The 22,745-nt window shown below is 35.2% G+C and overlaps 3 long non-coding RNA genes across 3 annotated transcripts; 1 reads left to right on the top strand and 2 right to left on the bottom strand.

Moving 5' to 3' along the window:
• Nucleotides 1–3,725: 3,725 nt before the first annotated feature.
• On the bottom strand, nt 3,726–5,809 carry LOC138129881 (uncharacterized). The gene is made up of 2 exons (XR_011159418.1): nt 4,070–5,809; nt 3,726–4,020 (listed from the first exon to the last, which is right to left on the bottom strand). It is a non-coding gene; the product is annotated as an uncharacterized lncRNA (long non-coding RNA).
• Nucleotides 5,810–13,129: 7,320 nt separating this feature from the next.
• LOC138128964 (uncharacterized) lies at nt 13,130–13,974 on the top strand. The gene is made up of 2 exons (XR_011158977.1): nt 13,130–13,220; nt 13,279–13,974. It is a non-coding gene; the product is annotated as an uncharacterized lncRNA (long non-coding RNA).
• A 695-nt stretch (nt 13,975–14,669) lies between these two features.
• On the bottom strand, nt 14,670–16,120 carry LOC138129550 (uncharacterized). Its single transcript, XR_011159250.1, has 3 exons — nt 15,104–16,120; nt 14,878–15,034; nt 14,670–14,821 (listed from the first exon to the last, which is right to left on the bottom strand). It is a non-coding gene; the product is annotated as an uncharacterized lncRNA (long non-coding RNA).
• Between the last annotated feature and the right edge of the window lie 6,625 nt (nt 16,121–22,745).

The raw sequence follows: 22,745 nt of genomic DNA, 5'->3' as shown, positions 1-22,745 counted from the left end.
GATGCAACGGATGCAATTTTTTTTTCTGTCAGTGTCTGTTCGACATTTTCTTGCCACCGGATTGCCAGATTTATTATTTTAATATTCGTAAGAAACTAAATGATTTATTAAGTATGTAAAAATAATCTAAGTTTCCGTCAAAGGAACAGTCAAAATTGCCAAAATAATTTTATACGATAAAAAAATTCTATTAAACGATTTAATTTAATCTAAAAATAACAGATCAGATTCAAGAAATCCGGCAACAATGTACCTATTCAGAAAATATAACCCTAAACTGAAAACAACCTAACCTAACACAAAAAGTGTCAATGTCCTTTAGGGAATTTAGTTATCACCGAGGTACTGCCAACAAAATCACTAGATGGTCATAGCCAACTCGGTCCCAAAAAGATCGTGAATGCCTTATACCTACTAGTTAATCTTGAATCACGGTTTTTGTCGTTCTGCTATTAGTGATAATTATGTTAATCCATAATTCATCGTGTATTACTTTATTATAACCATTTCTTCATAGTCATTAGACAAATATACAGGGTGACTGACGAAAAACCTTTGATGCTGTATCTTGCTTATTTTTTATCCGATTTGATTAAGTGACACATCAAAGGAAATAATTTTGAAAACACTTCATTACCAACTAATTAAAAAAACAATCTTCCGTCCAGTTTGTGACAGATGAACATCAGCTTCTCTTTTTCAAATAGCACTGTACATTTTTTTTTATTTAGTATTGTAGAGATTTGTCTTCTGAATATAAAAGTGTAAAGAACTATACCCATTCATTAAAGAAAAGTGAAGAAATTAAAGAATAAATGTACAAAATTTAAAAATCAAGTGACCAAAATAAACAAGAGGGAACTTTGTTCTAAATGCTCGAAATGACTAAGTAAGTTCTGAATATTCATTTGTCAAAACAGTTTGATAATAATAATAATAATGTTGCTGTAGAAGAAAATTTCCAAAGACGATTTAGTGTTAACGTGTGGTGTGGCATTTTTGGAGATAGACTAGTGGGTCCCTTTTTTATTGATAGCAGTCTCAATCAAACAAAATATCATTATTTATTATCAAACGAAATAAGCAACTTTCTGGATGAGATACCATTAGCAGTGTTGAATAGAGTTGTGTTTCATCAGGACGGCGCCATACCACATAATGCACACATGAATTTTGTATTTTTAAATCGTTTAAATTATGTTGGTGAACGATGAATGGGTGCTCATGGAGCTATTCGATGGCCCGCTAGATCCCCAGATTTGAATCTATTGGATTTCTTTATATTCATTGGAAACTTTCGAGACAATGTTTATTTGCCCCACCAGGTACCCAAAAAAAGTTAAAAAAAAAGGGTAGTGCGAGTATGTCAGGAAAAAACCCAAAATTTTTAACTGAAAGCAAAAGTGGGCATTTCTAGAAAGTATCGACAGTGTCTGCAACAGCATTGAGGAAATTTTGAGCAATCAGAATAGATTTTGTATTGTTTACAAATTTGATTAATTGATTTTTGATTTTCAATTTTTTTCAATTAAAATACATTTTTTGTTTTTTCTTTTAATGTACGAATATTCAGAAGAAGATTCTTTATAAGAACGAATAAAAAAATATATATAAACCATTCACGATTATTTCAAATTCGGACTATCTATGAAAATCTGACATTTTAGTTGGCAGTATTGTGATTTGTCTTAATAAATCTATTTTAGGTTATAATTCAACCGAACACTGCTCCCAAGTTGTTACATTTTTTAAATAATTGAACGCATTAGGAACAATAATCGTAAAATTGTAATTGAAATGAAACATACATATTTGTAGGGCAGTTCTGGGTAAATTCTTATTAACTAAATTAATGACGGAATTGACAACAATGCGAATATTTAAAAACGAAACGTCATATGACAGGACCTGACGCCAATCTAACAAAAAAATATCGCGGCCTCCTGCGTGTTTAAAATAATCGTGAACGGCATATAGAGTGTAATTTGAAAAAAAAAAGTTGGCTATCGTCTGTCAAAAAATAGATGTCGAAAAAAATTTCGAATAGGATAATAATGAAGTGTTTTTCGAGCTATTTCATTTGATGTGTCATTTATTCAAATCGCATAAAAAATAAGTAAGATACAGCGTCAAAAGTTTTTCGTCAGTCACCCTGTATATTATTGGGTGATTCAAAATGATTGTGGATTAGTATGGCAACTATGTACGAAAATTTATGTGGCAACTGTGTGAGTTGGATAGAGTTGACATTTCTTTGACCGTTCATAGTCGCACAATTTTGAAAATTTTCAAATCAATGTGCAATGGTATAAAAAAATCAAATGCACGCTTATCAAATATCATACAAATGTCAACTCTATCCTACCCACACAGTTGCCACATAAATTTTCGTACATAGTTGCCATACTTATCCACAATCATTTTGAATCACCCAATATATTATGTTATTAGGAGCAAAAATGAGGACTTTGGGCAAATTGTTACATACAAAAAAAGCAGATACTTTGACGAAGATATAAGTTTATTTGGATTGTAATCAAGAAAATTTAACATAAGCAGTCTTGACAAACAATTTTTTTTTCGAAGTAAATAGGTATCATTACACACGAAAATGGCATAAAATACAGAAGACTAATATTATTTAGTTTCATTTCTACTACGGTTGGCTTCAAAAAAAACGGGAACTGTCAGAAAAAGTTCTGTCAGATTTTATTAAATTTTTATAGTTTGCAACGACCTTTTAGAATTTAGGTTAAAAAACTGCACTTATGTGTCAGAAGTACTACTGTCAAACAGACACAAATTGACATAAATTGACAAATTAAATTTCCAATTCACATTAGGTCAAATTTCATTTCCCGTTTTTTTTTTGAAGCCAACTGTAACGTAATGAAAAAACTAAATAAACGAAATTAATGAAACTAAGCAAAAAAAAAATATGATATCCTGTTCACGTTGGATTGAACATCAGTGGTGCAAATCGCACACATTTGGCATTAACTTTCATATGAGTTGTCATAGTAACAGGTTAGGTCATTTGCACAACTGATGTTCATTCCAACGTGAACAGATATTACTGTTTTAATTAAGAAGAATCTGACAAATAATAATCAAAGAAACAGAGTAGACAAATAAATAAACCTTTGTTGATTTCGTTGATACATTGATCATGGGCCCATTCTTTGCCAAGCAAACATTATAATCAATCTTCACCTGCCCTACTCTCTGAAAAAGCTTCATGACAAACGATACAATAGTATTCTGCATCATTTCCTTCACTTTTCTCTTCTTGCAATTTTTTTCTCTTTACTTTTTCAACTTCTCTGTTTCCTTTTCCTTTCCCTGTTACCTTTCTTTCTCCTTTATGGCGAGCTGCACCAATAGACTTCTTAACTCTTTTTGATTGCTCTCCTACTAGATTGTTCCTTTCGGCAGTGTCGCTTAATACGGTGTACTTTCGACTTGACGTTTCTTCTTCAGATGTAGGATTAAATTGCAAATTTTCTTTATCCTCTAACATATTTTTGTTATAACACTTATAACTGTTATTGTTTATGAAAAACACATAAAAGTACACAAAATCATCCCTATTTACCGAATTTGAAGGATGAAAAATAAATTGATTGGTTACTAAAGAAGAAGACAATTAGACAATACCTAAGTTTTAAAAAATAATTTAATCTTGTTGAATGAGCAATTCTTAATCGCAAAATGAAACACCTCAGTAATATTATACGCTTTTATTCAGTAACCAGCAATTTTTACATTTGTTTGTATCTTCAAAAAGATTGACAATTCAAAACACATATTTGGATTCAAAAGACATTAAGCTTGGGAATTTAGAACCGTCAAAACTTTTTCGGCAAATACTTCTAGGAATTTTGTTCTTTGTGTCTCTGTCCAATCCCTCATTATATATTTTATCAACAACTGATATGCTACACTTATTAAAGTGCTTCTTGCCAATATATCTTCCGAAAGAGACATTTCGTTCGGAGATGCTTCTTCACCTTGAACTTCCTAAAAGAAATACATAGAAAACCATTTTACTTCAATTTCCTAATCTTACATGTTTAGAAAAAACGAACAGCAACAAAGCGATAACAATGAAGGAAACAATAGTCTTGAACGACCACATTTTCACAAAATATTTCCTTGTAAGTCAGTTCGTTTTATTTATAGTGTGTGCGATTGTTGCAAACAATTATTTGAAATAATAACTCCACAAAATAAGTTTGTTGGCGTTAGATATTTTATTAATACCAATTATTAATTATTATTTTTTATCCTTGGAATTGTTATGGCAAAATTTTTAGTCGTTACATTTGCTTGTGGTGTAGACAATGTTCCAGACGTCACCTGACTTGACCAAAACATTTTGACAGAGAAGAGATATTGAGACTGATGGCTCAGGAAATCAGAAAGGATTTGCTTTCCACGAGGCTAAACTACTAAAAACGTCACAATATTGCGAACCTCGAGTTGCAAATAAGGCAATTTCAAAACTGTGTTTTTCAAGGTAAAGACAATACAAATTCACTGCATTGGAAAGAAGAAATAAAACGGAAGCAGAATTGATGAAACTTTGTTGTCTTGTTTATGAATTTGTCGATAAAAAGAACACATTTTTAAATCTCCAAAAACTTCATCTTCTTTATAGGAAACATGAAAATAAGGGAATCTGCATGGATATAAAACCTTGATTGTTGCAAATCGTACTGAAAAAGAATAAAATGTTGATTTAACACAAAAAAGATGTAATGAACAAATACAGAACAGAACAGAAGAAATAATACATACAAAAACAATGAATAGTATGTAACAATGTCCTAAAATAAAAAACATATTTTTTTATTTAACAATGTCCTGTCAATTTAAACAATAAGAGAATAATCATCTTTTTTTTAATGTTCGTTCCTTTCATTTTGATGATGGAAACTGGTTATGTTTGAGCATTGTTCAGAATCCAGCGTTATAAGCTGAAGTCCGAAGCAGAGCACATAAAAGCCACCTCCCGAATTTGATACCAACAACTCACCGTTTTATTCGGCTGCAAAGAGAATGAACTTTATACTCACAGACTTAGACCAAGCTCCAAAATATTTATAAATCGTAGTATTTAGTTGAAAGCAGTTAGTTAAAGCCACGCCACACGGGCACCACAGTGCCCCCACCGATTTTTACTTCTAAAGCCGGCTACTCACTACGCGGTACTTGGCAAGTACTTACAAAGTACTTGGCAAGTAGCAAGTAATGTGTATACAACTTGGCATGGTCTCGGCCAAGTACTTGCACTTCCCGAGCTGTATAGGAAAATGGTCCCGAGTCAAAGGAGCACGAGTCAAGTATTTCGATACTTGCATATGCGCTCTACATTACGCGGGCTTTGCGATGTAGCACGTCTAATTACGTAATTGTAAATAATGGAGTGGAGCAATATAATGACTTTAAATTTCTTGGACATTTATCAGAAGGAGTCTGTCATTTGGGATCCATCACACAAGCTGCACAAAAATCGAAACGGAGTGTTTGATGCTTTGATGCAGCTACAACTGTCGTACTTTCTTCCATTTTGACAACTACTCGTCTTCCAACTTGCACTTCCCGACAAACTTAAACTTCAAAAGTAAAGCGCGTAATCTGTACATCTTTACTTGAACTTGCACAAGTAATTGCCAAGTTTCGTTCAAGTCAAGTCACTCGCCACGTAGCACGTAGTGAGTAGCCGGCTTAACGAAAATCTACTTCACTTGGCTGGTGCTATTGTCGAGGTGCATGATTGTCTTTATGCAGCTATTGTCTCAAGTGATGCAAAAGATGTACTTAATTTATTGTCATACGGTCCATGGATAAGAATAAAAATAAACCTCAAATCACAAGTAGGTGCGATGGAAATTTTGATGATTATTCTTGTTTGTCTACCATAAAATCGAGGATAAAAGGACCAGTCATTGATGTTAAAATGCAAATCAAATCAAGTTTGCAGTGTTTAGTACTAGACAAGATGAGATCTGTCGGTGTTGTTTTGTTGGCGGTGTTCGGCGTCTTTTTTTCCATAAGTGTAAGTCTCATCATTAACTGTTTTTTAATTATTTTCATATTTCCGCAGCAAGTTGCGTACTGCTCGCCACATTACGATCTAGTTGAATTGGATGAAGAATTCTTCAACGATCTAGTTCACATTTTACTTAAATCAATATGGCGAACTTTGACAGATAAAGAACGAAAAGCGTACCAACTCGAATTTATGGAAGAAGTAAGAGAACTTAGAGATAAACTTCATATGGGTGAATTTGAAGCAATGAACTACCTTGCGCCTATGCTGCAGTAAAATCAAAACATTAAAATTATTTACCGTTATAATCGTTTGACTTTTCTTTTTTGTTGTGTACTTCAGGTAAATATGTGCCTCCAACGTGAATGAAGAATGAATGAGTAAGTACTATGGCGGCCAAGAAATTTTGGCCGTCACTTTCTTGACATTCAAGTAAAGTGTAAATAAACCTTTAGGAATCGTAACCCCACTTTCGATTCTTGTCATTTGACAATCAATTTAAACTGTTTGAAGCTCAGATATTCCAAAAATCCGAAATGAAAAAACAAAATTAGAGCAATCGTACATAGATAACCTGAGGTAAACGTTCTGTGTAGTAGAAATGACAAAATAATTTTGAGTTTTGAAATTTACCACCCAAAATAGTAATTAACGTTATAAGTCCGGGAACTCATAGTTTACAATACGAGTAAGACGTTTAATAGTGGAGTGGATAGACAAAAATACGGCGTTATTTCGGAACCGGTAGCAAAAGTTCCGATTGTAATAATTTATTTTTTTTTATGTCATGAATACAAAATACTAAAACCTTTTGTGATGAACCAAGTGGGTAATTCAAAATTCCCACCAAGAGGCCATCTCATTTTTTTTTTCTAACAACATACGCAATGAAAATAAAACCCGCGAAATTCAAAAATGGCCAAGAGCGCGTGATCGTACCTCGTTAATTTCCCTACGTTGTGTTTTTTTTTTATACAAATTAAACATTACCAGGTTCGTTCAAACAGGGTTTGTGAACCACACAGAAGAGTGCAAATAAAACAACACAATAATTATAACCAGCTATTTATTCAATGTTATGATTTTGTTAACGCCGGGATTAATGTATAATAAAACGTCTCGGGAGAGGGCACCCAAGTCTCCCCAAATGTGAGAAGAACTCTAGGAAAATGGTGAGCTCTGGCCATTCCCCTAGACCCCCGAATGAGGCTCCGCTAAAACCCTCTCCTGAAAATACGAACAAATCCGAAGTGACGACGTGAACGGGATTATTGTGATTATTGTAGGTTGAGTGTTGGCTTTTGTAAATAATTAATTTCAGTTCTTTTCATTTTTGTTTGGTTTTGTTCGGTTTAGTTTTAGCGCGTAGTTTAAGTTAGCTTTAAAATTCAATTCGAAAATAGCTGCACCCTCTGTCATTGGTTATTGCGCGTTAACCGATTCACAATTTCGTGCAAAATCGGGGTTGACGAAACCTCCCCCGCGAGTGAGGGACATTTTTGGAAGAAACAGAGACTTCGAATTTGACCGTCTGAGTGAACACACATAGTTGTCTCGTGTCGTGAAACCCACTTAATTGAAGTGGCACCGAAGTCCAAAATTATCGTCGAATTCCACCCATGCCAATCGGTGGTCTCTTCGCGGTCCGCAAAAAAAGGTAAGTCAATTTTGATTTAACAAATTGTGGATCACGGAGAAAATCGAACAAAGCTCTTCGTTTAGGTAGGCTTAAGTCAACAAAAACTGACTTAAGTGCCCTGGAGACACACATTGAGCAAACCTGATTTCATAAACAACACAATTCAAAATTCAGGAAAAAACAGAAGGGTCATGTAATGTACATTACAAACAAAACAGTTACTTCGGACCGTTCGAGCGGGAGCGGGCACTAGACGAGAACTTTGGCATCCTTTTTCTCTTTTCGAAGTTAATTTACAATGTACGACAGATACGCTATTGAAGGAGTGAGTGGCTTGTGTGTGGTCCAGTGGTCTGTGGCACCCTATCCTTATAACTTTAACATTCCCGCCTACCCGTGATTTAGTGCTAAAGGAAAAGGTCCTAGCTGATTTACGTTAAGTCAACAATTTAGCTACTCTAAGTTCAGCGGTTGAGTTGAATATGATTATTTCAAAGCAAAACAAACGACGCTTGTCAAGTACCAAAACTTAGGGAACAGATCACCATTCCGGAAATTTTGTGCCTAGGAACTCGGATTCAACTTACACCATGAGCGACGTTGCGGACCAGCATTCCGCAAGCCCCGCCAAGCGTTATGGTTTTCGGGTCTCTCTTGGGGCGCACCATGTTAAACGAGGGGTCGCGGGATCGTGTTCAACAATGGGATGTTAGGAGAAACTAAACCCCTCAAAGAGAGAGAGACCCTCGCGATAAGGAAGAATTGACATCTAAGTAACTGGAAAATGCAAACGAAAACCGCGACAAAACTTTGTTGACGGAGTGACCTAAGAACACGTTCAGTTTGGGATGGAAAAGTGGTAACAACCAATAACACATAGGTACCTGAAAATTAAAAAAAAAAAACAGTCCCGTCGACCCTAGCTTAGTTGAGCCGGTTTATCGACAGAGGGGCGCCCTGAATAATATGGGCCCCCCCGGGACTAAGTGGTGGAAATAACGAAATGTAGTAGATCCCTAGCTAAGGAAAAACCCACGAAGGCATCTGAAATATAAACACAATTAGTTGCTACAGGGATGGAAAGTGGAAACTTTGAAATTTTGATTAAAGTGTTGAGCAATAACTAGGTACTTATTACACCAAAAGCGTCACCCGGAATAATTAAAAGGGGATCAAAACTGAGGGAGTGCGCTTATAAAAGTGAAAGCCACAGACCCACGCTAAAACTTGGTGTTCTTCTCTTTTAGGAAAGTTAGTGAATTGTAAAACCTGATTTGACAACAAAAAGACAACGTGATCGTTACAATTTTATAAAATTTTCAAAGCTATAACCAAGCTGCCCTACGCCCCTTCACAAGCTTATAAATGTTAAAAGCATAATACATGGGGATGGTCGAGATAATTGTGGATTTTTGTTAAACTACCTTTCGTGCGAAACAGAAATAATTTTAGTACCCCAGACACATACCTAGTTCAAAAACAGAAGCTGACAGCAACATTTAGTACAACTAAAATCGCACAATTCGAACACAGAAAAATACACGGCACTTCTGCACTGCTCTGTGGTCAAGACAAAAGTGTCTCCAAAAAAAAAAACATGGCCGTTCATCCCCTGTCGACCACCTGTCGACTTTCACCCCCGCCCCCAATCGGTCGCCGACGGTACCGACACCATAGCTTTTATTGGCAGTTAGTTTGAATTCAAAAGCGGGTATCTCACTTTATAGGTTAAAAATTGACGCTCATAGTGGGAAATATACTCACCGGCACAAAAAGCGACACATTATGATTTCTTTAATAAATAATCTTGAAATTATATTTGTGCTTATTTTTTTTATAATAGTTAAATTGGTATATTTTCAAAGATCGGGAGTGCTATGGTCACCATGGAAACCGAATTGTTTTGTTTAAATAAATTATTGAAAAGTTTGCGCTACTTCCATGTTGTGTTTTTGTCGGTTGTTTTACGTGTTAAAATTTTTAATTTGACAATACGAGATACTAATTCAAAATACTGTTCAAATTTTGACAATTTTTTATAACATAAAATTTTTTTCTAAAAAATAACTTTTTGTTTGTCGGATATTCTTTGGCAAAGAATAACTTAAATAGCACCTACCAATACAACATGATACCAAAAAAAAATTCTAAGACCATCTAAAATTGTTGATGGTGGGCAATTACAGTGGCCTATTTTTGTTGATTTTCAGGAATAGAAAAACAAAATAATCAAGGCAAGTTGTTGGTACAGTTGGGAGTAAAAAAAACGGACATCAAAATTGTAACATTTTCAAAAATTCAATATAACCCATGATTTATTGTCAATGTGACAGTTTATGACAACTGGAACATTTGAAGAATTGATCAGACGTACCTACTACCTTGTCAAAAATAAATTACTCCCTATATTTCGAACTTTTAGAGAAATAACGTTTTTCATGTTGTGTAACTAGAATTTTCAGAAGTAATTTTAAATGCCTAAGGTTGGTTACTATGAATTGAGGGATTAAGTTCAATTAAATATGCCGACAGAAACCAAAATTGATTGTGAAACGAAAAATCATCTATCACTTACCGAGGCATTAGTCATTAATTTGCAACTGTGACAAGGAATTAGCCACAGCCTTACATTTTTGAGATATCTTTTGTCTGCCATCAGAAACCACAAAGCCCCCAACCTAACCAAATTTATGGCAACCTAGTATCGAATATCCCTAAATCCTAGAGAGTAATTTATTTTTGACACGATTGTAGCACAGTTATTAACTAAACTGTCACAATCAGTCTAAATAAGTTTAAATGTAGGAAGGGCGGTTTCACACTTATGACTGTTATGTCAAAAATTATGTCTGGTTTTTTTTTACTCTCCACTGTAAGTGCCTTGAAAGTCCGGAAACTTTTGTTGAAATTCCTCGAAAACTAGAGGTGTTGAATAGGAGGATTCGCCGTTTCTGAAGTAACACTGCACAATGAAAATTTTTTGCTCTGAAGTGAACATATTGCAATAGCAATTTTAATAGTCAATAATTAATAATGACAGTTCTCCATTGTAATGACATTTGAATTACACTTTTACGTGTTGCCAACTGAAGCGTATTACTCACGTACCTCTGGATTTTTTTTATTTTCGATCGCATGATATTACTAAACACTTTTTTGTCAAAAACCATTAAAAATAATTTTATCTTACAGGTGGAGTTTTTGAGCTACCTTAGACCACTGTTTTCGGTGACAGAAGTCAAATTTTAATCACAAGTGAGATAAAGTACTCACTAGTGAGTTAATTTGACAGTTGCCATTTAACTTGACATAAATTACTCACAAGTGACTAAATTTGACAGCTGTCATTTTACTTGAATGAAACTGCATTTCTTGGATTTTTTGCAATAGTTGCACCTGTAAGATAAAACGTCGTATATCACACGTGATCGAAATGCCATTATGAAACTCGTGAGAAGTGTCCCACTCGTGCGCAAGCGCACTCGACGGTCAAAATTCTCACTCTTGTATAATGATGCATTTCTATCACTTATAATATAATATACTAATATATTTTCTTCAAAAAATGCTAATCTAAAAAATAGGCCAGCCAGCATAACCTCTTCCGTAATTTTCTTCCCATTCTTTTCTGATTTCCATTTACAAAAATGGCTGAATTGTTTTTGATACCTTTCACCCATTTTCACCAGACTTGCTACTCTTGCTAGATATTAATTCAGCTTCTGCAGATTTTCTTACAATTTCTGGAGGATTTGCTTTAGAAGTCATTTTGACGCACCAAATTATTTCAACAAAATCAACAAAATAAACAATTGCCAAACAGCCGTTGCTAATCATGTTCCAAAAATGTGACTAGATTTGGAGCTTTTGTTGAATTATTTTGAAATTAATTTCAATGTTTCTTTCAAACGAAATTTGAGGCAGGATGAAATAAAACACATAACGACATCTCGTCCGTGAACTCTTTTTACAGTACTCGTTTCGAGTTTCAAGACTCGGCTCCTTCGTCGCCTCGTCCTTAAACATCTAACTCGTACTGTAAATTATGAGTTCCCGGACTTATAACGTTAATTACTATTTTTGAATTGACAGACAGGCACCTATTCTGTAAGCGATACGTTAATTTTTAGCGGGTGTTAAATTTTGACGGCACGTTAAAGTGTAATTCGCATTCTGTAAGGTAGTTGGCCTTTAAAATTTTGACGTTTAAGTGTTAAAAACTACCGTTAAGTGATATATTTTAAAGGGTACTAGTGGAATACGTGTTACAATTTTAAATTATGGCTTTGGACGGTTTAATTCACTTTATAATAGTTGAAAATGATAGAAATAGAAGACAACAGTAAGTAACAACGTTTTCTCATTGGTAAAGTCGTGAAATTATTATGTTCATTATAGAATTGCTACTTGGCGTCTTCAGCGTCATTTAAGAGATACTAGCAATCCCTTTAATTTGCCGAACAGACTATTGTTAAAGCTCTTTAGGCTGAATAAACAATGTGCTCATAATTTAATAAATATGTTGACACCATACATGATTCCATCACAGAGAGTAACAAAAGTGCCCATTCATCTTCGTATCTTTGCTGTTTTACACTTTCTGGGTCACGGAAGTTACCAGCTAGGTGTTGGACATGGCTATTCAGCAACTGGAAGTCAACCCGTAATAAGTAGGAACATAGTCGAAGTTACAGATATTATGACAACACATTTTTTAAACGAATGGATAAAATTTCCCACTTCGGATGAAAGAATAAATGCTATAAAAGAAGGTTTTGCAGTCAAGCACCATGCATTTTCTAATGTTATGGGAATATTTGACGGAACCCACATTAGGATTATGGCACCACCCGCCAATCACCCAATTTATCCTGGAGCAGTATATTATTGCAGAAAAAAAATTTATGCCATCAACACTCAAATAATTTGTAACGCCAATAAATTAATTTTAAGTATGCACGATTTCCGGGCTCAGTTCATGACCCCGCTATTTGGATGACATCTGGCATCAGAAGATATCTTCAGCAAATTTATGTTTTAAATAATCAAGAAAATTACTTGCTTGGTGATAGCGGATATCCTCTGGAGCCATGGTTATTAGTTCCTTTTATGAATCCCCAAGAAGACACACCGGAGTCAAGATTTAATACTGCACTTTCACAGCTTAGAATGACTATAGAGCAGACCAATGGTTTGTTGAAAAGTCGTTTTAGATGCCTTCATGGCCATAGAGCATTGAACTATAACCCCATTAGAGCCGCCAAAATCATATATACAGGGTCTCTATAAATGATTGTCTGGTCAAGCCAGCCTTGGAAAAAAATTTTACTGTTCCGCTTTTTTGAAACCGATGCCAAATTCTAGTTCGTTTTCACGGTCACTTCTGACATGAGTGACTGACGTTTCGTTTGCGCTTGTCAGTCGAGTTTTGGTTCCTTATATTCGTTTTATCGCAGGTAATCACAGTTACTATACACCAAAATCTGTATTTTTCAATAAAAATTGCAAGTACGTCCGCTTTTAGAGGTAAATACACTGGCAAAATTTGTGAGGTTATGCTTTAATGTTTTATGTTTTATTTTAGCTTTATTTTCTTTACAATGGTTTATTCTGTTGAACAGAACACGTTCATTGTTGTTTTTTACTTTCGAAATGGAAGGTTTAGTAATGGGGAATTATCTGTTTGTAAAAATGAATTCCATCAAAATATCTGAACAACATTGTGAACAGATTTTTAACAATCAGAACAATTAGCAAGGGTAAATCATTAGGATGACCACCAGTATCTGATGAAATACTCGAGAATTTGAAAGAAATGGTGGAAAAGACTCTGCAGATATCCATAGCCTGTTTATCTCAACAATCTGGTGTACCACGATGCACTTGTCACAAAATCATTAAAATAGGCTAGAACTGCATCTTTATAAAATTAGTGTTGTACAAGAACTCCAACCTGCAGATTATCAAAGTTGTGTTTAATAATGTATTCAGTTTGAAAATCACCTGAATTTCATAATTTGGAGTGCTGAGAATCCACACCAATTTGTAGAGACTCCTTTACATGTTTTGAAAATTGGTGTGTGGAACTGTGGATAGCAGTGTTGCTGAACCCTTAACTAAGAAATGCTGCAAAATATTTTTGAAAATAAATGAAGAATTGTCAAGTGTTTAGAAGTTAATGGGGGACATTCTCAATCTGTTTTATAAAAAAATACCTATTTGTTATCGTTATTTAGTGTTGTAAATTATGTTGTTGAATACATTTGATTTTATTGAAAAACCAGTTAGACTTATTTGTTATAAAAACACTGTTATTTATATTGGAAGAAAAAATGGGAGTCAATACCATATTCGAAAATTCAGTCTAGGTCGTATTTACCACTAGCATAAAACAAGAAATGTGAAAGCACTAAAGCAGACAAAAAGGCAGTATCAAGTATTGTATTGTGGTATACGAGGACAAGGTGTTCTCAATATTTATCTGTTTGGATTTGTTCTCATACCAATTCCTGTACAGTGTGTGGTGGTACGATGGGGGCAATAATTGTTCCCCTGTTGGTGTTGATATTAAATAATAAATACATTAATGTTAGCAAGAGTAAAGCACAGTTGAAACTTGTCTCTGGTTAAAAGCCAACAACCTAACCCTGAAAATGTGACATTCATTATTTGCCGAATAAAGCGGCACATTCAAAATTTGACAAGTTTCCATGGCTGGCTGGACCCGACAATCATTTATAGAGACCCTGTACAAGCTCAATCTTGCATAATATGTGCATAACTTACAACGTACCTATTCCTGAAGATGATGACCATTTACAACCAATGGTACCTATTGACCGAATACCTGCCGCAAACAATCATCAGTGGTTTAATGGTGGAGCTCAAATCAGAAACCAAATAGTAGAAACATATTTTAATTAAATGTAGAACAATAATAAGGCAGCACTTTTTCTTGTGCGTGTTTTCATTCTCGTTGCCCTTGCTAATTGAAGGGTAGCTTGTGCCAGGGCTATATTCAAATCTGCCAACAGGTGCAGACATTGCTCGTGCTGTAATGCCATTTCTCTAATGGGAAACTGACATGGTGTTTCAGGTTTTCTTCTGCTCGGTGGATTTGATGTAGTCTAAAAATTACCTTACCTGTATTATTTTAATTTTTTTTTATTAAGAAATTACTTACGTTAATAATTATAGTTCCAGATTCACTTTTCTAAAAGAAAATATTTTAGTAAAAATGATTCAAAACGTGTCAGCACACTCACATTGTTATTTTCACTAGTAACTTCGTTAACTAAAGTAATATCTTGTTCTTCATTAGCAAGTAATTCATCAATAGCCTGGAAATTCAATCCCTTATAGTTATAGTTTATACAATAAAAATTCAGTTTCAAGAAGTAGATACTTACAATCATTTCTTGATAAATGTTAGGATCAGCCTCATCAACCACATTATTTCTTTCAGGTTCATTGGGTTCGGTCAGTATAATTCCCGCTTCAGGAATGGTAGATACACCAGTAATAACCACTTTTGATATTAGCGCCATAAGCCGTTCCTCAAGCTGTGACAATTCCCTTAATTTTTTAGGTCCCCCACCGGTATCCGTAGCTTCTTGGTGTAATAAATGGGCTTTACGCCTTGTATTAACTTTTAATTCGTTTAGTGCCTAGATTACAATTAAAACTGTTACAATTCTTTATTCCACGTAACTTACCTCTTTCCATTGAATCACTGTTTTCTTTGCCCCTTGAAGTCCATTTAGATCTGTGGACAACTTGGCCCAAGCGTAGTTATATTTTTTCAATTCTGCTGGGTTCAATTTTTCTTGATGCAGAAGAAATCGGTCCACTTCCAGGCGATTAATTAATAGCTCTTTTTGTTGTTTAGACATTCGTCCATTTCGTGATACACCCTGCACTTTCGGCGGCATTTTTGCTTCAAATTTTTTAACGTCACTTTTTAAATGACATTTCTACCAGCGATTATTTTTTATTTAAAACGCACTTAAATGCCAGATCTATTCAATATAGTTATTTACGAACCAAGTGCGGGAAGACGATGTTCCCGCATGAGCGCATTTTTTAAAGCACGAGCGACGAAGGAGCGAGTGCCTTTAATTAATGCGCGAATGAACGGAAGATGTGTTCACGCAAGTGAACAAGAAGTTGTATTTTATGAATTAAATTTTATGATTATCAAGACAGATTTTTTTTTAATGCCTCAAAGGGCCAGTGTTTTTTGCAATTTTTACATTCGAGTCGACCGGGAAGCACTCGTTTCGAAGCGAGCGTTGGATGTTGGAAGCGTTGCTTTCAAGGCTATGAGTACAAAAAAGACATATTCGCAAGTCATAGTAAGCTAGATAAGGATAACAAACAACTAGTAGGTTGAAGTGGTGACTGAGACGATTTTATCACGACATTTTCCGAAGATTTTAACAAAAGCGCTAAAATAAATAACATTTTAGCGGTGCGTTAATTTTTGTCGTTACAGAATAGCTCGCGGTGTTAAAATTATAAATTTTAACGGGCGCTAAAAATTAACATATCGCTTACAGAATAGGTGGCATAGAGCCACTTGAGAAAAAAAGTGTAAAACCAGAGCAACACCTCAAAAATAGGAATTGTTGCCAGACAGAACCCCAAAAATCTGAAAATCGCATTTGTATAAGGCATGTTGGGTTATTTTACCTTCTTTTAATACGTCCTACCTCAGGTTAAAATATCTGCACAACTTTCAAAATCACACTGTATTAAAAAAAAACTAAAATACAAAAAAAAAACAGTAAAATTATTGGAAATTAATAAAGATCCTATAATACCTAAATTTCTGTTTTTTCTTACTTCATTTTGTGTAAATATACCTTGGTCTCACATAATACAACGTGATACAACCCGACTGAGCAGTGAGCACACCTGTTATTGGAGAAAATCAGCAACCGCAAGATGGCGCTGCAAATTGAACGAAATAGGGAAAACAAAGAACAGCTGATTTCATTTGTATTTGGATTTAATTTGCCGGTAACATTTTTTGACATTTTACATTATAATAAATGGTTTAAAAAAACATATTGTAAGTTATAAGAACCACCAAGATCATCAGTTTGCGTTGATTTGTCTACCAAGACCTTTATCATTGCAACTTTCTGAACCGGCTCTCCATCATTTATGTTTGTCTGTTGTGCTGTTTCTTCATTAACATCAACAGTTGGAGAAAATTTGTCAGCATCAGCAGCGTCACCCAGATCATTTCCTGCTTCTTTTACACCAAAATTTAACCTTCACGAACTACAAAAAAAAAACACTAGTTCGGTCAATAATTTTTTTTATTATAGTACCTAAGAAGCATTACCTATTAGTAGTTTGTAGGCATTTTACGGTTTTATTGTGAGTACTGTTACGTTACAGGGGCAACCCTGTTACCGGTTACAAATCCGGAATGTTCAGGGGTATAACGAACAAGTCGTGGCTTCGACTCGGTTTACAATGCGAACCACGAGAAACGCCGACTGAAGCTGAAAAATTGGTGAGAACAGCCCGGAGTACGGGAAATGATACACAATCTTCCAACTAATCGTTTATTCAGATGTCAAACAATGAAAATAATGATATAATGAAAAAAGAAAGACAACAACGAAGCCTGACTAGCCTAATGGCGTGTACAAATTTGAATAACTCTAACTCTTCGGAAGGTCCTCCGGGTCCCAGATATTCAACGAACGAGTACCGGCGAAACAGTAAAAAAAATTCCCTTCTTTAGCGAAGGAGGAAGGCCGACTGATCCTACGTAACGTCGCTATTCGGCTACGCCGCCCGCATAAGCGGAGAGGTCCTCCAAGTCTTCCTTCGCTCCAAAAAAAAAAAATTCAAGTTAAGATGTTTTTCTCCGATACGGACCGGTGAAGAACCACGCGCAAAAAATGTTCAGTGAGCGCGATACACAATTCCTGGCGAGGTCACTCACGGATTGATAACCGTTCGTGAATATAAAAACCCGACGGACTTGATAAGGAAATTTTTTCTTAAGTTAGTACGATTAATGAAATGACGCGCCTTATGACAAAACTGCAACTTTAACAGTGGAACAAATTATAAATCCTAAACGCGACATACAATTTAAATGAATTTGACAGAACTAATCACCCGTCGAAATAATGAGTGACAATGGAAATTTGACTATAGTTAAATACAAACGCTCAATTAGTTCGACGGAGTGACAAAATACAACCGAAAACTTTGAGAAGCTACGGCCTGTAAAAAATGGGGTGTCACCACTGCTCCGGACTTGTTGGTGGGTAGATCCGGCACCTTCCGGTGAGTCCTGGGACGACCTGGACTGACAGGACTCGACGAGATCCTGATCCGCAAAAGCGTTCGGTTTGGAACCTTCCGTAGTGAAGTCCTTGATCCGCTTGGCGATGTGGGCGGTGGTACTTTGACGAATCGTCTCCAACGGCCCTCGTGAACTCCACTACGTCGTCTCGTCGGCCCTGCAAATTCACTCGATCACTGTCCCCTTGACTCTCCCCAGGCACTGACAACACCACCGGCAAAAGGTCGTGAAAAGTCCCTTCCGTCTCTGGTTCCCCCGATTTATACCTTCCACCCCCTCTATTCGCAGATTTTTCGGCGGAAGTCCGAGTACGTTTCCGTCGCGATGGATTCTAGAACATTCTAGAAAAATCGCGAAGATTTAAAAACGCGCGGCGATTTAAATCGTAACAATACCCACTGGTAAATTGTGAGAGGAATGGCTGTGAGTGTCAATTGTCTCACTTGACACCTTTTGTTGTTGTGTAAAAAGCTATAATCATCAAAGCTTCACAAACTTGCCCAAAGGTGTAAAATCGGTTGGTAGAAAATGCTTTGTAACCCCCAATAAAAATATCTCCGAATTTAGTAGCCTGAGTCCCTGAGTCTGCTTCACTGACCTCTATAACATGGACCGAGGATGCTATGTTTCAAAAGTGAAGCAAAAAAGTCGGCCATATTGCTAGTCTCAGTTTTTAGTAACTTTCTTTTTGTCCAGTTGTTAACTGAATTCTCTCCTGCGTTTCACCGGAGTTCACTGACGTTTGACGTTGACACCTGTGGTTGACACTGACTGTTGACTAGTTAATAGATATATGGTGTTGTGCTCGTTGTTGGGCATAGATAAAAGACGTTGTTGGGAACGAGTTAAATATAACCTAACTTTTACAGTTTTCCACGCCAGTAACCGATATAATTGTTAAGATTCATGTATAAACATTTTTCGTTATACATTAGATTGTTACCTATTACATTTTAGTTGTAAATAATTTATCAAGATCGTCCACCGTAAGAGAGGGGATTATAAAGGTATCGAGAAAAATTCACCATGAAAATAAAAACCTTGTAGAGAAGATGAAAAGTCAAATTCAAAAAGAAAAAGCAAAGCGAAGACTATTGGAAAAAGAATACAGACGTATTAAAAAGAAAATCAGGAGTATCACTTTAAAATGTAAAGGATGAAATTATCCTAGCCTTGCAACCCTAGTACAAATTTTATTGGATACAGTTATACACCATTTTGAAGTTGTGTCCACTGTATGGGTTGGAAAATTATTATTTGCAACAGCATTTTTTTCATATTTTTGAAGTTGGCATAAAAACTGAATGTAAAATTTATCGTTGCCACTCCATATAAAAATTTTCAAAATAATAAATAAACAGAACAGAAAGGAACAAACTTGTAATTTAAACAGAGGGAGTAACAATATTAACAAAATAAAGATTCTTACAATGAACATTAATTACTGATTACTAAATATTACAAGTCGTGACAATTTTTTCCTAATTAAGCTTTTGTGAAGCTGCTCACTTTCTTAGCAGCTTCATGATGGAGCCGTATTTTTAAATAACTTCCACAAATTTCCGTGCATGTGACTACGATACCGATACGATATCAGCGATGTCACTAAATCTGCCGCCAACAGCATTTTGGTGTAAAACTAAAAGTTTCCAGTGTGGGACTACAAAGATGGCCGACTTTTTTGCTTCATTTTTGCTGTGGCAGGGAGTACTGTACACGCAGTCCATGTTATAGAGGTCAGTGGTCTGCTTGCAAAAAATCGCAACATCTTGACCTGCTGCAAGGGGTTTTAAACAGTTTATTATTAGGGATTGATACCCAACTCTTAGGGGCCAATAAAACAATTGATTCTATTCTCACTTATTTCTAGAAGCTCTTTAATAAGTTTTCCAATTTTTACAACTTCCTGCTTGGTATTTTTTAAAGTTTTTCATTGGGAAATAACATCATGGAAACAGTGCAGAGAAATGTCTTTGCTCACTAAATATCACACTGTATCACACTGCGGCACGGAACAATAACACTTTGAGGTACTCGTCATCACTTCATGCATAATTTATTATGAAAAACAAACGAATTTGGCTATTTTTAGGCGATTGAAATGTATTACGGCAAGGCGGTCTCTATTTTAACAGGCCATGACACTGACTACAGAAAGCGGTCTGTGGAATGGCCCACTAACGTCTGGCCACAGACTGGCAACGTTGCTTCGCCAACCTTTAAAAAAAGTTACTAGTTTTGAAGTTATGTGATCACTCACTGTCACTCACTATTTTGTCATGTCAATCATCACTGAAAGATTTTTCTAATTCTCGTACCTATTGCAATTTTACTTCAGTCAAAGTGTATCAGGTCCAAGTCAAGGTAATTATGTGTATCCTGTTTTATAAGATAGCTATTGTTAGTAAAATTTCATAGAGTCCTGTATTTTGAACAAGTATCCTATCCAAAATGAAGATAGAAGTCCTTTTAATTCACCGTGATTGCATTAGCTCCAGTGCAAATTCCAACGCATGCCACCTGTACACTGTACAGCTCAGGACAAGAATTATTTCTAAACTCGTTCACAGAGACCATTAAAGACTAATAAAGGTGCAGTATGAATTGTTAAAAATAAATAAGAACTGCAAAAGCTACCCACTCGGGTGTATGGACCCTACCACCAATACAGGTTTATAATTTAAAATGGATTTTAGACCTAATGGAACGAGCAACAAAGACATCGCGCCAGTTTTCTGGTTCCAAAATCCGCATCCATTCTTGCATTCTAATCTTCTTCGATGGGAAATTGAACACGGTAACGTAGGAGTAGGAAGACTTGCTTGAAGCATAATTTGACTTGCAATTGCGTAGACAACATTTGTGTGGCATGTTTATTTTTTCAAATACTGAAATTAATTGCACAATTAATTGTCTTGTCAAAATGATTTTTGAATGAACCGCCTTCTATGAAAGTGCCAATATTTTTGAAACTCAGGATGCTATGGAATACGAGAGGCTAAATAACCCAGGACGATCCTTACCAATACGCATGCGTTAGTGACTTGGGTGCTTTGTTGTTAGAATCGTATTAAACTGTAAAGGACCTGGGGCGGAGCTTAGCTTGCGCGGCCTTTAACACGTCAGTGGTGTAGGGAAAATGAGAATCACTGGGAACCACAACAGTGGCGCATCATGTAATGGGAAATTTTCACCATAGAATAAAACGTTTAAGCTGTTTTTGATATAATAAATAATAATAAATAGGGGATTTTTGTCAGATTTGAGGGCATTATTTTATAATACTAATATAATTGTGGATAAAAGTATTACACGTAAAATCAACTTTTTATTAAATTTTATAACTCCTAATTTTTCCTAACACAGAACACACTCTGATTCGTGTTTTATAAATGCGATAACGTTGGCGATAATTTCGCGTGCTCGGCTGTGTAAAATTTTCCCATGCTGGCAAAAAGTTTGATGCGAAGCCATTCCAATCAACTGTTAAAAAACCTACAAAATTCCATTAGTGTTAGTTAAGTTTTCATTTCATTTCATTTACAAGTCAATTGTTATTGAAAGTGAGGTTATAAAATTAATTTTCATATTATTTTTTTGTATTTACGAAAACACTGTAAAGTTATCTTCAACTGTCTGGAGAAGACAGATTTGAAGTCTTGGGTGAATTTGCTAAACGTATAAAGCAAAATCATAAAAAAGTTGCACCGCATGAACATGTAAACAACTCTCTGACAAATCTCCCCTATTTTCCGTCGAATGGACTCGACCACACAAATTGGTTTTGCGCGCAGATCACGTGACCGTCCCTTTACACTTTATTCCTAGTCTACATGTACCGCATGGTACTGGTACTGTATCGCGTGCTGCGCGTAAGGCAAAGAACAGTAGATGAGTAGAACACAAACTAAAGATATAATTATGTTTTTAGAATCTTTTAATAGGTCTATTATTGTATTCAATTTGGAGTCGTTTATGGCAATCTATCTATCTATCAATATTTCAGTGTATTATTGTCATTTACACTAAAAAACTTCCAATATTAATGTTCAAACTCTACTTTTTAACATATGTTGCAGATGTAGTTGCATCCGTCACCTTGAATTACCAATTACATAATACAAAATTCCCTAGAATTTGAAAATTTAATTTTTTTATTTAAAAATTTAAAAAAAATCTAAAAAATAACATAAAAAACTCGCCTACGGGTCGTTTTCTAGACCTGGGATTCGTGCGCCAAATCAACCCTTATAAAAGTCGTCCAAACATTTCATCACAGTTTTTTTAGCAGCAACATCTAAAATCGTTTCCTCGGAAACGCATACATTTAGTAGAGTTACCTTCAGGAAGGCGTGTGTGATTGGTTATCTTAAAATCGTTTTAATTTCAAAACTAATATACTTTTCACGTTTGTTGTTGTAGAATCCTTGTTGGATTAAATATTAAAATTCACAGTTAACAGCTGACGCGCGAGTTCTGGGACACCTGTATGAATGAGTTTACTACATAAAAAAGGTCTTTTATTGTATTGTTTCTTATTAGATACGCGTGTTGTTCTAATTTTTAAACAATAAATTTGCGATATTTTTCTAAAGTCGACTCAAGTTGCAAAAAACCACTTGTCATTTGCAATAGCATTTTTTCAATATTTTTAAACCAAATAAAGGCACAAAAAGGCCAGAAAATCATAGTTTGGATTGAATATTTTCCATATAAGT

This window comes from Tenebrio molitor, chromosome 4 (assembly GCF_963966145.1).
Source record: "Tenebrio molitor chromosome 4, icTenMoli1.1, whole genome shotgun sequence".
Classification (NCBI taxonomy): domain Eukaryota; kingdom Metazoa; phylum Arthropoda; class Insecta; order Coleoptera; family Tenebrionidae; genus Tenebrio; species Tenebrio molitor.
Note: the sequence above shows the minus strand (reverse complement) of the source record. Positions and strands in the feature narration are given on the sequence as shown.